This window comes from Octopus sinensis, linkage group LG14 (genome assembly GCF_006345805.1).
Source record: "Octopus sinensis linkage group LG14, ASM634580v1, whole genome shotgun sequence".
In the NCBI taxonomy this organism is placed as follows: Eukaryota; Metazoa; Mollusca; class Cephalopoda; order Octopoda; family Octopodidae; genus Octopus; species Octopus sinensis.
In genome coordinates this window covers 51752957-51772284 of record NC_043010.1, presented here as the reverse complement: position 1 = coordinate 51772284, position 19328 = coordinate 51752957, and the positions used below count along the sequence as shown (strand labels likewise).

The window sequence follows — 19328 nt, the reverse complement described above, 5'->3', positions numbered from 1 at the left end:
TTCTTAGGAAATTTTTACCTGCTGCACTAAAAACATACCCCACCCCTGATTCAGCCAAGAATCTTTCCAAAAATCAAATCCCACTTGAAAGGAATAAGATTTCAATATGTCAAAGAAATCCAAGAGAATGCGACAAGAGTGTGTGTGTGTGATTGTGTCTGTTTCTCATTCCCTGTTATTGCTTTATTTACTATTACTAATTTTAAATTAACATATGTAGGGGTCAATTTGTTCCACTAAAACCCTTGAAGTTGACACCCTGCATGGCTGTAGTCCAATGACTGAAACATGTAAAAAATATAGATAACCCTAAACTCCACTACCATTCTCACCTTTATTATTATTATTATTATCATTATTATTATTATTATTATTATTATTATTATTATTATTATTATTATCATTATTATTATTATTATTATTATTATTATTATTATTATTATTATTATTATTATTATTATTATTATTATTATTATTATTGAGAGAGAGAGCAGTGCATGCTCTGAGGTACAAATATACGAAGCCCAATATACCCATCATGACTACCTGTCTGATAAGGATACTCCAGGCACATGAATCACAACCATATGTGTGTGACATGGTAATCTCATATCAAGATTAACAGTGCATGACCTTGTGGGTGGAGCCCAGTTAGAATTTTCTTCAGGTTGGGTAGCCCATACTGCTCAAAAGATCCCTGAATAAGGGTTATTTAAGGATGTTGAAAGAAACACCAATGTTTCCAAAGGTGAATTATCCAAACCCCAAAGAATTCCTCTCAACACATGGCTATGATGCTCCCACACTACTTCTGCTCGTGATCATAGATGCACATATTGTCAGCCACTAAGGGTCATGCTCAACTGGTTAAGGTCAAACAACTGACAAGCAAATCTGTGGTATTGAACAGAATATTTGCTGTAGCCCAATGCTCTTTTACTTGTTTCAGTCATGTGACCGTGGCCATGCTGGAGCACCACCTTTAGTCGAGCAAATCGACCCCAGGACTTATTCTTTGTAAGCCTAGCACTTATTCTACCGGTCTCTTTTGCCGAACTGCTAGGTTACGGGGACATAAATACACCAGCATCAGTTGTTAAGCGATGTTGGGGGGACAAACACAGACACACAAACATATATACACACACACACACACACACATATATATATACATATACATATACATACATATGCATATATACGACGGGCTTCTTTCAGTTTCTGTCTACCAAATCCACTCACAAGTCTTTGGTCAGCCCGAGGCTATAGTAGACGACACTTGCCCAAGGGTGCCATGCAGTGGGACTGAACCTGGAACCATGTGGTTGGTAAGCAAGCTACTTACCACACAGCCACTCCTACACCTATATGAATTCTTGTCAAAAATTTCTGCATACATTCCAGGTAAAAAAAAAACAGAAAACAAAAAATACTTTTTGCTTAATATTCACCTGGATAGTCAAACTGAATCAATACAAATTTTGTGAATGTTCAAGATTTACAGCTTAGAAATTTCATAATTTGCGTCTCTGTCATATAAGAGAATGGTCCAAGATGGTATTTATTTTTTTTCCATCTTACTTCCAGTTTGCTCAAAATTAATCTAGCATAGACAAGATCCAACAAACTAATGGTTTTACCAGAAATCTTAAAGCAGATGCTTCTCTGTAAACGGTTGGTTACACTAGAGTTCTTTACATGCTTAGCTCTTTCAACCTTAAACCAAAAATGGTACTTATTTTTTTATATATTCATTTCTAATCTATTTTTGTTATTCATTTCTGCTGTTTAGTTTTCTTCACTCAATACAAGAAAGAGAGCATGAAACTGGGGCCATTTCTCTACAAAACCATCTGTTTCAAACAACCCAGTTACATCAAAATTATATCTGTGTTTTATCAATTTTTTTTTATTCACCAAGTGGAGTTATTATTATTATTATTGTTATTATTATTATTATTATTATATTTTATTTTTTTTAATTTTTTGGTGGAGGGGAAGAATTCAAAGCTCTGAAATAAATAAATGACTATGTTGTTGTTGCTGTTGTCGCTGCTTAGTTGCCCATGTCAGCTTCGGTTGAATAAATCCATGATCTCACTATGAATCTGTTCTCCCTATGACCATCCTGTATTTAGTTAAAACAGTGCAGTGTGATTTGAGGGAAATTTAGTTGTTATTTCTACCATGTCAAGCCATCATGTACAGGCTTCCACGTGGCTTGAATCATTGGTGTAACTGAAAAAAAAAAAAATGCAGGCGCAGGAGAGGCTATGTGGTAAGTAGCTTGCTTACCAACCACATGGTCCCGGGTTCAGTCCCACTGCGTGGCACCTTGGGCAAGTGTCTTCTACTATAGCCTCGGGCCGACCAAAGCCTTGTGAGTGGATTTGATAGATGGAAACTGGAAGAAGCCCACCGTGTATATATATATATATGTGTGTGTGTGTGTAAATATGTGTGTGTGTAAATATGTGTGTATATGCTTGTGTGTCTGTTTGTCCCCCCAGCATCGCTTGACAACCGATGCTGGTGTGTTTATGTCCCCGTAACTTAGCAGATCGGCAAAAGGGACCGATACAATAAGTACTAGGCTTACAAAGAATAAGTTCTGAGGTCGATTTGCTCGACTATAAAGGTGGTGCTCCAGCATGGCTGCGGTCAAATGTAATAATAGTAATCCATAGATGGAATTTATAAATATTTTACTGCATCGCTACGCACGTTTCCACAAATCACATGTTTCTTCAGATCATAATTTGTATTTCTGGGATGATTACAGTACAGCCCATAATATCTATAGACATGAGGTGGATCATATTCATGCATTCATTTCTTCGGGTTGTGTGTGTCTCCTTATCCAAAGTGTAACCCAGTGAGACTGAATCTGAAACCATGTGGTTTGAAGGCAAACTTCTTCACCACACAGCTATATCTACACCTGTTGTATAATGTTTTGTATCCAGCATTTCTAGTGATAGAGAGAGTGCAAAATAATTATTATCTATAATTATAAATATTATTATTTATAATGCTCTTTTTGTCAGGGAATGTGTTTGCTAGAGTGTTGTGCTTGAAACAACCTTAACTACAGAACAAAATGCAAGATATTATTGAGATCTTTGACACAATGAAACAATATGTTTTAAACAAATGTAAGTCTGGAATATGATCAAAGACGTAACATATTTAACATTATGAAACAAATTTGAGCCTTGTAGTTGAAACAACCTTAACTATGGAATGCTATCCAAGACAGAATCAGAATATTTAAATGTTAGTGTTACACTTGAAATAAATTTAACTATGGAATATAATCAGTGACATAAACAAAATAATTATTGTAACATTAGTATATCATGAAGATCTATAAATTTATGCATAAAAATAGAAATAAGTAAACTCTAAAAGTGGGGATACATATGGTATAGAATAGGTAAGGAATTTTTAAAGGAAAATAAAGGGAGGAAAGAGGCAAGAAATGAAGGAAATGTATGAGGAAAGAAAGCAAAGTCAGAATTGTGCAAGGAATGAAAATAAAATGGAGGAAGGAAGAGTAGAAAAATGGAGAAAGGAGCAAATGACTGAAACAAAGCAGAAAAGAAAGAAAAATCCTCCTCCTCCTCCTCCTCCTCCTCCTCCTCCTCATCATCATCATCATCATCATTTAATGTCTGTTTTCCATGCTGGCATGGGTTGGACGGTTTGACAGGATCCAGTGAGCCACAAGGTTGCATTGCACTCCATGTCAGATTTGGCATGGTTTCTACAACTAGCTGCCCTTCCTAATGCCAACTACTTTACAGCACTTTAACCCCATTAGTTGGGGGTTCTAAATAAGTTGCAGGACAGGAAAGGCCCTCCGGCTGAGTGATGGTGATGGTGGGATGTTTGAGAGGGCAAAGAGTTGATTTTTTTTTAATGCCAGGGACAAAGAGAGGTGTCTTACTATAAGAGAAGATACATTGGTTACCCAGCAGTTATATAAGAATGGGTGGATGTATCTGTGAAAGAGATGAGATGGTAGTGATGGGGTGCCTGAGCAAAACCTTCAGGAAGCAAGAGATGATACGGTCAGTGTATTAGGAGGGAGTGAAGCAGTTATATAAGTGTGAGAGGAAAGCACCAGATGTTTAGATATGGGGGTAGAAGGGAATGTAGGAGAGTGGGAGAGAAAACTGTACAAAAAAAAAAAGGGAAGTAGTACAAGACTGAGAGAAGGAAAATTGAAAGAAAAAATAGAATGAATTACAAAAGGATTGTAAAGAACAAAGAAAAGATATGAAATTATAAAAATTTGAGAATGAAGTGAATAACAGAAAGAAAAGTTGCTAAGAATGAAGAATATAAAACAGGGAAAGAAAGGAAGGGAAGAAGTACAGAAAAAAAGGAAGGAAGGAAGGAAATTGGAAAAGAATGAAGGCTGAAAAAGAAGAAACCAATATTGAAGGAAAGAAAGGAAGTGTAAGAGAAAAAAGGTGAAGAAATATATTGTAGAAGAAGAAATATAGTATTGAGCTGAAGAAGATAATAACGAGAAGGAAGCTAGAGAGTGAAGGAAAAAATGAATGAGTGACAACATTAGAATGATGATAAGTGAAGAGAGAAAGAAAGAAAAAAGCAAAGGAAGATAGATCATCATCATCATCATCAAAGAATAAAGGAAAATAGGTAGAGAGTGAGAGATAGGGAGAGAAAGAGGGGGGAGAGATGAAAAGAATGGAAAGAAAGAAGATAAGCAAAAAAGAGGAAGAAAGGTGCAACATCGATGACGTAATGTTTTTTCCTCCACCGCCATCTCTGTCATCAAAACAATAAAGCGAAATTCACTGCTACTGTGGTTGATAGAGCTATGGGTTTGTGACAGCAACAGCAACAACAACTACAACAATTTATTGAATCGATGAAGGAAGGAGTACTTTTATGTAGTTGATTTGATATGCTAGAAAGAGTAGTCAGATCTTCTTTGAATCACACCCACCAGTGTCTTTGGGAAAGATTAAAAAAAAAAACGTAGGATACAGTAATTCGGGGTTTCTTGCACAGAGGTGGGGTGGATGGGAAAACAAGACAGGATGGCCACAGCTGGAATGTCTTTGATCATAGATCATCTCGATTAGAGCTTATCTAGGGTTAAGCAACGGCGGCAACTACAACAACAATAATCAGGATTTCTTTTATTGGCCACAAGGGCCGCAAGACATTGAAGACTACATCTACAGCAATGTTGAGTCAGAAGAAGTGTGTCTATGCAGTCGCTCGCAATTCTAGAAATAGCAGCTAGATTTTGTCTTCTTTCTCCCGACCCACCCACCAACCCTATTTGCATTGTGCTATCTTAAAAATTACTAAAAGAAAAAAAACAAAAAAAGACAGGTTGCTCATTGTTTAGAAATGCTTTTGATGGTCACAGGTCTTGTCGACCAGGGTTGACCTGGGAGTAAATAATAGCAACAACGACAACAACAACAACAACAACAACGGCAGTAAGCAATTGGTAAGCAACCAAGCAACGCAACCAACCAACTAACCAGTCAGCTGTACAACCAGCTGCCGTCGTCTGCCTCGCTGGCTTGCTCGTTTGTTTGCCTTGTGCACTTGCCAGGGTGGCAGGTGGGAGAATGGTTGGGTGGTGGTGGCGGCAGCGGCGGCGGCGGTGGTGATGATGATGATGATGATGATGATGATGATGATGATGACGATGGCGGTGGTAGGGGTGGGTATGGTGGGATGGGATGGGACTTTTTTTTTTTTTCTTGCCACCATGACAACAAGCAGGGAAAGTTGTTAGTTGTTGCAACAAAAAAAAAAAAAAAATCATCTAGTAATGTAAGTTTGACCAATGGCTTGCCAGTTGCAGTTTACAGTGTCATCATGTGATGCGCATTGTGCAATTGTGGTTGCTGTTGTTGATGATGATGATGATGATGATGATGATGAGGATGATGATGATGATGGTAGTGTTGTTATGGTGGTGGTGGTGGTGATGGTGATGACAGTGGTGCTGTTTGTTGTTGTTGTTGTTGTTAACGTTGTGTTAGTGTTACTTTCGGGTGTGTACTAGTAGTAGTATTAGTAATGCTAATTGTCGTCATTGCCATCATCATCATCATGGCCATCATCACCTATGCAGTCGTCACAAACCGTCGTCATTATAATTATCGTTATCAGTCAGCGTTGCCGTTATCACGATCATAACGAAGATCAAAATACCTGTTACTTGTCACCACCACCACCACCACCACCACCACTACCATCACGAGCTTTCCCCACCACCGTTATTCTTCTTGTTGCTGTTGCCGTCATCATAAAGATCATTATCATCACCAACCTTCGGCGTCGGCAGCGTCATCATCATAACTATTGTCATCATTATAATCCCCAATCATTTGTCGTCATCATCATCAGCATCATCAACGGCATCACCATCACCATCACCATCATCATCATTGTCATCATCACCATCACCATCATCATCATTGTCATCATCAGCAGCAGTACCATTAGCGTCATCCCAACCAGCTGTGTTGTCACTGTCATCACCACCACTAACACCATGGCCACCACCACCACCACCACCACCACCATCATTGCCATCATCACCATCATCACCAGCAGCAGCAGCAACAATAACAGCACCATTTTCATCTCAACCAGCTGTGTCGCCACCATGACCACCACCACCATTTTCATCATCATCATCATCATCATCATCATCACCACCACTTTTGTCTTAAACTGTCTGGGGCTTATATAGGCTTTTGTAGTTTTTTTTTTATAGTTTTGTTTTCTCTTCTCTTCTATTCTTTCCCTTTTTTTCCCCTTTCTTCTTCACTTCCTTCTTTCCTTTTAATGGCATTTCCTTCTCCTCACCCCCACTCCCCGGCACCCCTCAACTCTCATCTTCTGATATCTTTTAGAATTGTTGTCGTTGTTGCGGTTGTACTAGTAGTAGTATTAGTAATGCTAATTGTGGTCCGGCAGGTAGTGGTAGTGGTGGGGTGATGGTAGTTGTGGTAATACTAGTAATATTAATGGTAACAGATGTAGTAATAGAGCAGCAGTGGTGGCATTATTATCATTATTATTATTATTATCATTATTATTATTATTATTATTAGTAGTAGTAGTAGTAGTAGTAGTAGTAGTAGTATAGTAGTAGTAGTAGTGGTGGTAGTTTGAGTTTCTTATGTGGTTTGTTATTTCGTTCTTTCTTTTCTGTCTCTCTTTCCTTTACATCATCATATAGTCATTGTCATAGTTTTCTTCATCTTTTACTTCTTCATCTTTCTTTCTCCGTCGACATCATCCATTGCAGCCACCATCTTTCACACTTCTTCTTCTTCTTCTCTTCTTCTTCTTCTTCTTCTTCTTCTTCCTCCACCTCCTTCTTCTTCTTTTTTTCATCTCCCCTCCTCCTCCTCCTCCTCCTCTCCTCCTCCTCCTTCTCCTTCTTCTTCTTCTTCTCTTCTTCTTCTTCTTCTTCCTCCACCTCCTTCTTCTTCTTCTTCTTCTTCTCTTCTTCTTCTTCTTCTCTTCTTCTCTTCTTCTTCTTCTTCTTCTTCTTCTTCTTCTTCATCTCCTCCTCCTCTTCCTCCTCTTGTTCTTCTTCTTGTTCTTCTTCTTCTTCATCTTCTTCATGCATAGTAGAAAGACAAATTGAAGGAAAGTACAAGAGAGAGAAAGAGAGAGAAAGAGAGAGAAAGAGAGAGAGAGAGAGAGAGAGAGAGAGGGTGAAAGGAGAAGCAGTATGAGGCGGGGAGACGGAGAGAAAGAAGAGCAGCAAGAGGTGGTCTCTCTTGTCTTTTGTTGCTGAGTCATGTTTTGTGTGTAATGGGTAGCAATGGGGTGGCTGTGAGAAGATAGGTGTGTGTGAGTGTGTGTGTGGATAGGAACTATGACCATACGTCTACATGTGTGCGTGTGTGTATATGTGTGTGTATATGTATGTATGTATGTTGTATGTCTGTCTGTCTACCTATCCATGTATCTACATATATATATATATATGTGTGTGTGTGTGTGTAAATGTATGATGCACATAATATAGTAATTTATGCTACATCTGCACCTGTAAAAGTAGCCGGTACTTCTCACAAGACATACACCTCCACACACACATGACATGACATACACACACACACACATAAATATTAAACAGATATATATATATATTTCTATAGCTATATACTCAAACACACACAGATCTATCTTTTTCACTCATATATATATATATATATATATATAGTGAAGGTGCGTGGCTCAATGGTTTAGAGTGTCGAGTTTACGATTGTGAGGTTGTGAGTTTGAATCCCAGACTAGACTGCGTGTTGTGTTCTTCAGCAAGACACTTTATGTCATGTTGCTTCAGTCCACTCAGCTGTAGAAATGAGTTGCGATGTCACAGGTGCCAAGCTGTATCGGCCCCTTTGCCTTTCCCTTGGATAACACTGGTGGCATGGAGAAGGGAGACCAGTATGCATGGGCGACTGCTGGTCTTCTATAAAAACAACTTTGCCTGCACTTGTGCCTGGGAGGGTAACTTTCTAGGTGCAATCCTACGGTCAGTCATGACCGAAGGGGGTCTCAATATATACTTATATATATATATATATATATATATATATATATACATATATATAAATGGATGAATGAATTATCCTTTGTTTACCATTAACATGGAAAATTCAATAAACAGTTACCAGGGTAGCAAAATTCACGCAAGTAACACAGATGAAGTGACCTATTCAAAGGTAGAAACTCTGGGTTAATGTGCAGTAATGTGTGTAGTATAAGTAAATAAATGGAGTTGAACACAGATGTTATTAAAATTCTTTTACTTTCGCCATATGTTTCGAAGACAACATTGGTTTTATTCCAAAGGAATAAACGGTGTAAAATGCAATCTTCTCATCAGGAAAGAAAGAGAGCCTATCTCAACAATAAGACATTATAACAATTATGATGGCTACATAAATGATAAACAGAACGTTATTAAGTATTTAAAAAAAATACTTGTCTTCGAAACATATGTCGAAAGTAAAAGAATTTTAATAACATCTGCATTCAACTCCATTTATTTACTTATATATATATATATATATATATATGCCTATTCGTTTGCTTATTTATGTTCATGTTTTTCCATGCTAGCATATTATTGAGGTTCTGTTTAACAGCTGGATGCTCTTCCTGTCAATAACCATTATCTGTTTCTCAATTAATGTGGGTTTTATTTTTCATGCAAAACTCAGAATGTAACCATTCGTATAGGCACATGCATGAACTTGATTAAATAATTAACAGATATGCAGGCACAACACTGCATGTATTAGAAAACCTGAGATGAGTACAACATATTTAAGATAGAGGTTGTAAATCTTTCTGTCTGGAACTTTAAGCCAATGTGAATACTCTTTTACTTGTTTCAGTCATTTGACTGTGGCCATGCTGGAGCATCACCTTTAGTCGAGCAAATCGACCCCAGGACTTATTCTTTGTAAGCCTAGTACTTATTTTATCGGTCTCTTTCGCTGAACCACTAAGTTACAGGCACGTAAACACACCAGCATTGGTTGTCAAGCAATGTTGGGGGGGGGGGCAACACAGACACAAACATACACACGCACACACATACATACATACATATACACATATATATATATATATATACGACGGGCTTCTTTCAGTTTCCGTCTACCAAATCCACTCACAAGGCTTTGGTTGGCCCGAGGTTATAGAAGAAGACACTTGCCCAAGGTGCCACGCAGTGGGACCGAACCAGGAACCATGTGGTTCGTAAGCAAGCTACTTACCACACACCCACTCCTGGAAAAATTTTGGTGAGGCAGATTTTCTATGGTCTGATGCCTTTCTTGTCCTCAACCCTCACCTGTTTGCAGATGAGGTAATATTTCAGATATCACAGGATGTCAAAGCAACGAGACAGTAAAACACACACAAGCTCCTTCCAGTTTCTATTTACGGCACAGGGCTATAGCAGAAGACACTTTCCCAAGGTGCCATGCAGTGGGACTGAACCTGAAGCCTTGTGGTTGACAAGCAAGCTTCCTAACCACACAGCCATGCCTGCACTTGTAGAATATAGTATGAAAATAAAGCAAAACACATCGATTGACCCATATTTAACTGCAGTGCACCATAATACAGTGTGATAGAGTGTAATGAATATATACCATGCTGATGATCATGATACTGGTTATTGTGAGAATATTTACGTTGGCAACGATAATGATGGTGTTTAACTTTCTATTCTAGGCGCAATGCCTGAAATTTTGGGGGAGGTGGGGCAGTCGATTAGATTGACTACAGTACACAACTGGTACTTAATTTATTGACCCCGAAAGGATGAAAGGGAAAGTCGACCTTGGTGGAACTTGAACTCAGAACGTAAAGACAGATGAAATAACTACCGCTAAGCATTTTGCCCTGCGTGCTAACGTTTCTGCCAGCTCGCCACCTTAATAATGATGCTGTTTGTGGTGATAATGATAATGATGATGATGATGATGATGATGGTTCGTAGTAATGATGGATCAGGAATGATGATGATTGGTGATGATGTGATGGGGTGAGAATAGTGTCGATGAAAGGAATAAGGATTATAGTGTTAAGTATAATAATGGTAGTGAGGATGATGATGATGATGATGATGACGATGATGATGATGATGATGTGATGATGATGATGATGATGATGACGATGACGATGATGTCGATGATAATATTGATGATGGTGGTGGTGGTGGTGGTGATGGTAGTGTTGATGAAGATGATTTTGTCAGATACTAATCATGTATGTGCGTGAGTCTATAAGTGTGTATGTGTGTGTTTGTCTGTATTGTTCCAGGTGTTGTGCCATATTTTGACTGAACAGGGTTTGGTTTTGTGGATGCACCACATAATCCATCATCATACATCTCATTGTTCCTTGTACTGCTATAATTCGGCACTCCACAAAAATCACACATGCCAACACAAGTACAGCTGGGGCATGCACATAAGTGCATAGGATGAAAAAGGGTTTCATGTGTCGGCATACAAGACACAAGTGTTCAAATAGAAGGGAGGGGTTTAATGTAAATGTATTAAGTGTACAGAAGCCTTTGGAGTTATTTACATTACTTATATTGGACGGATATGTGTCCTCATCTTGTTTGTTGTTACAGCCATGCCTGACATTTATTGAGAAGATGTTTACTATTAACTAATACAATCACCAAACTCTTCTTCATACGTAAACTGCAAGGATGCCTATCTTTCCAGAATGGCTTTATGTGTCCCAGCTCTGACTGTTTCTTAGAACTGTCGAAATTATGGAGAAATTCAACGAGTGAAGTAGAGTGTGTAAGTCCAAGTTTGGAGAAGGATTACCTATGTATAGAAATGCTTTGTTTCATAGGGTTAACTGTGGAACCTATGTAAAATTTTCTACTATTTTGCATTAACATTCCACCTTTATATACAATGTTTGTATGTATGCACTTTTTGTCAAGTGGACAATCCACAGGAGTCTTGAAGACAGGCTCATTATTCATCCTCTATGTAACAGTGAATAGTGGGATGCATGTGTTGAGTCACAATCCACTCAAATTTACAGAGTTCCTAGTAAGTTCTTCCTTCCTATTACAGTTCTTCCCCTTGCATGTTCTCTTAGGGTGGAGACTGGGGTTTATGCATTATACTTAGCAAGTTTCAACCCATTGAATACAGCTATAATACTAGCCATGTTGGGCATGACAGAGTAGGACAGCTTGATAGTATTTCTGTTGAAAATGTTATAGTACCTATGCTGTGAGGGAAAGGCTTTCTCAAGGATCTGGAAAAGGGAGGATTGGTGATAGGAAGGGCATCTGGCTGTAGAAAATTTGTCTGAACAAATTCTGTCTAACCCATGCAAGCATGGAACTGTGGACATTAAACTGATAATGTTTCTTTTCATAACTGAAAGCTCTCTTATCAACTGGTGCAATGATACTGTCTGCGTATTTGTTGTTTCGTTTATCCCTTACAGATTGCTGGTATATAAGTGCATCATGGAACACATAAGCAGAGCTTGCACATGATATGAGAGAACTAGAGCTGATAGTGTATTTACTTCTAGAGTAGAGAAACAAAGTGTTTGAAGTTGAGCTATTTGAGAATTGCTATTCACTAAGGAATTTAATTTAAATGCTTAAACAGATTTATGATGTAACATATTGCTGCATTGTATAATTCATGTTAGCTTAACAAAACCAAAAATAGATAACAAAATTAATAATGGAAACAAAAATATGAAATAAAAATAATGAAATGACAATAAAAATGATGATGATGATGATGATAATGGTTTTGAATTTTAGTACAAAGCCAGCAGGAATGTGAAGAAGTGCCACTTCCAAACAGTTGAAGGAATTCGGGGTAGAGGTAGACCCAGGAAGACATGGGATGAGGTGGTCAAGCATGACCTTTGAAAGTTGGGCCTCACAGAAGCAATGACGAAAGACCGAGACCTCAGGAGATATGCTGTGACTGTGAAGAGCCGACAAATAAAGTGAGTTCATGGCTTGCAGGATGGCCTGCTGTGCTTACCTTGGATCGTAGGGTGACCTGCTGTGCTTGAGGGGACCTATTAAGTCAAGTACATCAACATCAAAATAAAAATCAAATGGAAATTGTACTTGTGATACCTGTGCCGGTGGCACGTAAAAATTACCATCTAAATGTAGCCGATGCCAGCGCTGCTTTGACTGGTGGCACGAAAGCACCAACCGATCATGGATGTTTCCAGCCTCCTCTGGCTCCTGTGGCGGAATTTGAACTCAGAATGTAACAACGGATGAAATATTGCTAAGCATTTTTTCCAGTGTGCTAACAATTCTGCCAGCAAACCGCCTTGCAACAGTGATGATGATGATGATGATGATAGTAATAATAATAATAATAATAATAATAATAATAATTATTATTATTATTATTATTGGCCGTTTGCCAGCCCCGTCTGGCACCTGTGCCGGTGGCACGTAAAAAGCACCCACTACACTCACGGAGTGGTTGGCATTAGGAAGGGCATCCAGCCATAGAAACTTTGCCAGATCAGACTGGGCTTGGTGCAGCCTTCTGGCTTCCCAGACCCCAGTTGAACTGTCCAACCCATGCTAGCATGAAAAGCGGATGCTAAATGATGATGATAATGATTATTATTATTATTATCATTTTCTTTATTAACCACAACGGCTCACATACAATAATATTAAATGACATGACACAGGCATAAAAGACAACACAAAACAAGAATAATAATAAAAATAATGATGATAATGATAAAAGGATACGTTATATGTTAATAAGATGCAGAAAATATTTGCATTTGATAATCCATATAAGATCGTGACTAGTGTATCATTTGTCAGTGAATATATTTAGAAGCAATAAATCAAAGTAAACTGCTGGTGCATTTACATGAAACAAATGTAAAATTTAATGCCTGCTCCAACTGACAGAGACTGTAAAATATAGTTTCTCTAGCCATGTAGCTACTACATGTGACCTATGCAGCAGAGTTTCTTGATGTTGGACAGCATCAGTCGCGTTTATCTTTTGTCTTATTTTTTACTTGTTTAAGTCATTTTACTGTGGCCATACTGGGGTACCACTTGAAGAATTTGGTTGAAGAAATTGGCCCCAATACTTTTTGTTTTACAAAAAACAAAAAGCTTAATACTTATTCTATTGGTTCTATTGGGTCTCTCTTTGCTGAACTGCTAAGTTACTGGGATTTAAACAAATCTTCACCAGTTTATAGGCGTAGGAGTGGTTGTGTGGTAAGTAGCTTGCTTACCAACCACATGGTTCCGGGTTCAGTTCCACTGCGTGGCACCTTGGGCAAGTGTCTTCTACTATAGCCTCAGGCCAACCAAAGCCTTATGAGTGGATTTGGTAGATGGAATCTGAAAGAAACCCATCATATATATGTGTATATATATATATATATATGTGTGTGTGTGTATGTTTGTGTATCTGTGTTTGTCCCCTCAACATCGCTTGACAACCGATGCTGGTGTGTTTACGTCCCCATAACTTAGCGGTTCGGCAGAAGAGACTGATAGAATAAGTACTAGGCTTACAAAGAATAAGTCCTGGAGTTGATTTGCTTGACTAAAAGGCAGTGCTCCAGCATGGCCATGGTCAAATGACTGAAACAAGTAAAAGAGTTGTCAAGTGGCAGTGGTGAAGACAAATACAAAGATACTGATGTAATCCTTCGGTTTACAGTATACTCAGTAAAACCAGTAAAGACACGACTATCTCTAACCACATACTCCTCTACTTCATTAACTTCTCTTTACTTATAGTGACTAGGTTATTCCATTCATCACGTGGGAAGGGTGTACCATCCTTACTAATTCCCTACAACATCTCCCCTTTTAAGTTTTTCTTAGGAAGTGTCATTTTATTTAGAAGAATTTTTTTATTCACCCCCACCTCCCTTTTTTGAGGTTTTTTCGTATAATTTAAAATTTTTTGTGCTTGGCATCTATTTTCAGGAACTCTGTATCTTTTCTTTTCCTCTCACTCGTACACCTGGGTTCAATCCTTTGCAGTGGTGTTGGTACTTGGAATGTATCGTACAACCATTCTATCGGTTTCTCCAACTTTTTTGGTTCGCTTTCCACGAATCTTTTTTTCAGCTGGTTCCTGTGTCACAAACACATATAGATACCCTTTTCTACTTTTTACCCAATACATCATTTTACCAATGCATTTGGTAATTACACCATCTTCCCAACTCTGCTTTCCATTCTTGTATGCCCTCATACACACCGTTCACCAACTTTAAAGAATCTTGCTGTGCCTTCCCTTGCACTTTTTCTTTTCTTGCCAGGCAGCAATTTATCAAAGACTAATTTTACTTTCCTTGCAAATATCAACTCCACTGGTGATCTACCTGCTGGTGTATTTGGATTTGGTGTCACACGGTACACTCTTAAAAATTGTTGTAGAGCTACCTCATCTGTGACTTCCTTATTTGATTTTCTAAGGGATCTTTTGAAGGTATTGGCAAAGCATTCTACCTGTCCATTAGTTGTGGGATGGTATGACACTGTAGTTACATGTTCTACCACGAATGTTTCACAAAATTTTTAAAATTCACTACACACAAATTACATTCCATTTTCAGACACTATCTTGTCTGCAATGCCAAATCTTGCAAGCGATTCATGTAAAAAATTTATCACAGTTGAGGAAGTTGGTTTTTTACACTTACAAATTTCTGGCCATTTCAAGAAACTACCAACTACCACTAAGTAGTATGAATCATTTAACCCTTTTGTTACCATATTCATTTTGAGATGCTCTGTGTTTCTTTCAATTAATTTTAAATATAACAAAGAATTTAGTAAAATAACTTACTTATCATTCAGCTACTGTTAGGATCATAAATTGTGACTAAGGTTTGGTGGTATATTTTAATGAAAAACTTATGAAAACAAGACATTTATACGACAGAGCCAGAGCTGGTTTTGGCCGAGTTAGTATCAAAAGGGTTAAATGACCATCAAAATTGACGTGTAGTCTTGATCACAGAACATCTACTTTTGGACAATGTTTACTTCTTACTGTTGGCAATTTTTAAAATTTCATTTTGGCTTACATACAGGTGTTCCAATCTGTTTTACGGCAATTTTTTCTTTCAGTCCCTCAGCTGCATTCAAACCTTTCACCGAACTGACTATATTTCCATACAAAACACTTATGGGCATATTTCATATTTTGAATAGTTCCATCCACTCTGTGCCAAATAAATTACATGAATTATTTAACACATATATCTTCACCATTTGTGTTTGACCTCAAAATGTTACATTACATAGGAATTCAGCAAAAGAAATATCTTTTTCCCATAACACCATGTGCTACCTTTTTCAATTTAATTAATTTCAGCTTACCTGCATATTTCTAAGTCTTTCCATTTATAATGGTGATAACTCTTGTATTTCTGATTTTCACCTTCATGAATTTTCTCATCATCATATTACCAATTTCTTCTAATGATATACTATTTATTCTTTTTCCTTTGTTCTGACATTTTTGTTATACTGTGTGTCTTTATATGTCCTATATTACCACAATGAAAACATTCTGTTTTTTAAATGGACAATTTTTTTCTTGGACATATACCTCCACATGCAAAATATGGGTTGATTTCCTGATTTTCGTTGTGTTTTTTTTAGAAAACCCTTTATCTCTATTCTGATTATTTCACACTTGCTTTACTTGGAAATTATCTTTATGTTCAATTTCCTCTGTGTTGTGTCTTAATTTGACTATCCTTTCACATTCTTCTGACACTTGCTGTAGAGTTACATCCTGGTTTTGTTCCAGCTTTGCAAGAATTCTAGTTCTAATTTCTGTGTCCTTTTTGGCAGTAAGTCCCTGTGTAAAAATCAGGCATTTGAACATATCTGGCATTAATTCATCCAGCTTAAACTTCTCACATTCCCTGTTTACTTTACCAGCATAATGGATGTAGTCCTTGTCATTGTTTTTCTGTGTTCAGACACTTCCAACATGTGTTGAACAATGAGTGTTTTTCACTGAAAATTTTACACAATATTTTTATTGTGTCATTAAAGCGTGTTTTCTTGGGAGTACACAATTACTGTATCATTCATGTTCTGCTGCCACCAGTTTTCTCAAGATTAAGTGTGCTTTCATCTCTTTGTCTCATTCTTTACATTCTTTCTTGAAGATTTGCTCATATCTTCTGTGGTATGCTTCGAAGGAAACTTTCTTAAACTCTTTTACTTGTTTCAGTCATTTGACTGCAGCCATGCTGGAGCACTGTCTTTAGTCGAGTAAATCAACCCCAAGACTTATTCTTTGTAAGCCTAGTACTTATTCTATTGGTCTATTTTGCCAAACTACTAAGTTACGGGGACGTAAACACACATACCCCTGACTGTTTTCCGTCATGAATATATAGGTGTGGGTTTGAGATCCATGGATACAGCAAACCCTACTTTTTCCGTTGAGGTCTTATAAGCCCTAATATTAGACTATTTACCTTTATGCACAGTGGTCGCTTATAAGCTTTAAGCTTATAAAATATTATTTCAGTCTCTTTGATAAATATATACTGTGAGTAAGGTCAACTGGCTGCTGTCTCTAGCCAGGCAGTTTTCCCGTACTGAAGAAGGGAAATTACCCAATAGTCTGCTGGTACTACCAATGGCTAGAAGGAAGTAGTAGACCCCCTTATTTACAGTATGTCTCGGACATAGATCATGTATCAATAAACTAGTTGGAAAAGATGTTTTCCTGGGGATAAAAAGTAGTAATATAGTTCTATTCAGGACTGCTACATTATGTAGGCAAATAAACTTTATTATTCAGTACTGTTACTGCATAGATATCAATCAGAGGTTTCAAACTAGTTGTTTTTCTCCTTACTAGATCAGGGACTGACAATTGCTTTGATAAATATATACTGTAAGGTCGGCTGGCTACTGTCTCTAGCCAGGCTGTTGTCTAGTACCAAAGAATGGAAATTACCCAGAAACCATTGGTCTGCTTGTACTGTAGTAGGCCCCCTTATGGTATGTCTTGGACACAGATCATGTATCAATAAACCAGCTGGAAAAGATGTTTTCCTAGGGTTAAAAAGTAGTAACATAGTGCTATTCATGACTGCCATGTTATGTTAGCAAATAAACTTTACTAATATTATTTTATGTTGGACTTTTGCTTTACATTTTTACAAGTTGGCTCCAAGTCTGACCCAGAGACCTCAAGAGACAACAAGTTGGAAGTTCATGTTGGTGTTATGCCTAGGGTGCCATATATTTGGTTTTGTACATAGTGTTGTTCTAGAGAATGTTTAAGAAACCATAAGAAAATTATGTGTTTGTTTTAAAACTTGAGATTACATAGAAAGTATTTTGCGTAGGATATGGGCAGTTCCCATGAGCACTATCTTTTGAATTTCTGCAATTTTGGGGTTTCCTGGTATCTGAGCTAGGTCGTAATCAGCCCCTCTTGCTATCATTTCCAGGGCACCTATGACAACATGTATTGTTTTAGTCTTCAGGTTCCACATTTTTGCTAATTTCTATTTCAAGATTTTTATATTTGCTCAGTTTTTGGTAGGTCTTGACAGATACGTTCATATCGATTGGAACAATCATATCAATGAGGAGGCATGTTCTTTGTCTGAAGTCTTTCAATATGATATCTAGCCTATTTGCATCTATCTTTCTGTCAGTTTGAATGGTGAAGTTCCAGAGGAGTGAGATTAAGATTATTATTATTATTATATTATTATTATTATATATATATATATATATATATATATATATATATATATATATACTGTACATACACATATACATACACATACAAATTCATTCGTGCTTCTTAGTAATCGCTCACAAGTTTGACCTGGTAGCTTGTATCATGGTTTTGCTTATTGTTTTAGGTGCCTATGTAGCCAAACACATATAGATACCCTTTTTGGGTTTACTGCTCTTCATTCAGCAGAACATCAAGAATGAAACAGCTGGAAAGGGAGAGAGAGAGAGAGAGAGAGAGAAATGAAGGGGCTGGCTGCGCTAGAACTGAATTGATACTCGTCTTCAGCAGAATAGACAAGGCCAGCATGAAATGGCGTGTCTTGCTCAAGAACATAATGCATTGGCCATTTCAGGAATGTAAACTCTGACCTTTTGAGGCCAACACTCTCAGCACTAGGTCCCTCCCATATATTCATACACACACACACACACACATACGTCTGTGTTTATTGAAATCAGAAATACATACGAATATGTGAAACCATTGAAATGGATGCGTGTGCATATGTGAATATACATGTATACATGTGGGTGCTTCTAGGCATTGCGTGTGTGTGTGTGTGTGTGTGTGTGTGTGTGTGTGTGTGTGTGTGTGTGTGTGTGTGAATAGTTGAGGCAGATAAAATTGTTTTGATTCATCTTTCTTGAGAAGACAACATTCCATTCTGTGTAAACTATGTGTCGTCTGATAAGAATCTGACATTTCAAGAATATTTCATGCGAAGAATTATCGAGGAATTCAGCTATATGCAACAGTTTGTTGGTTCTACTGGTGGAGGTAGTAGTAGTAGTAGTAGTAGTTGTTGTGGTGGGAGTGGTAGTGGAGGAGTGATATTTTATTTTGGAGGAGGTAGGTTTGAGTTTGGGGGAGGGATATAGTGTTGGCATAGCAGTGCAGTTGTCATGAATAATTACTGCATATTTGTGCATATCATCATCATCTTCCTCATCGTCATCACAATCTTTATTTTTT

General features: G+C 37.6%; 1 protein-coding gene and 1 long non-coding RNA gene across 5 annotated transcripts in view; one reads left to right on the top strand and one right to left on the bottom strand.

The window, feature by feature from the left end:
• The window catches only part of LOC118766007, a 22943-nt gene extending 14114 nt beyond the window's left edge, over nucleotides 1-8829 (bottom strand). Inside the window, exons 1-2 of the long non-coding RNA XR_005001930.1 lie at nucleotides 8816-8829; nucleotides 7493-7498 (exon numbers count right to left, since the gene is read on the bottom strand). This is a non-coding gene — a long non-coding RNA (uncharacterized LOC118766007). The remainder of the gene's footprint in view (nucleotides 1-7492; nucleotides 7499-8815) is intronic.
• Nucleotides 1-19328, top strand: part of LOC115218782 (dTDP-glucose 4,6-dehydratase) — a 138397-nt gene that overhangs the window by 54531 nt on the left and 64538 nt on the right. The window lies entirely within an intron of this gene.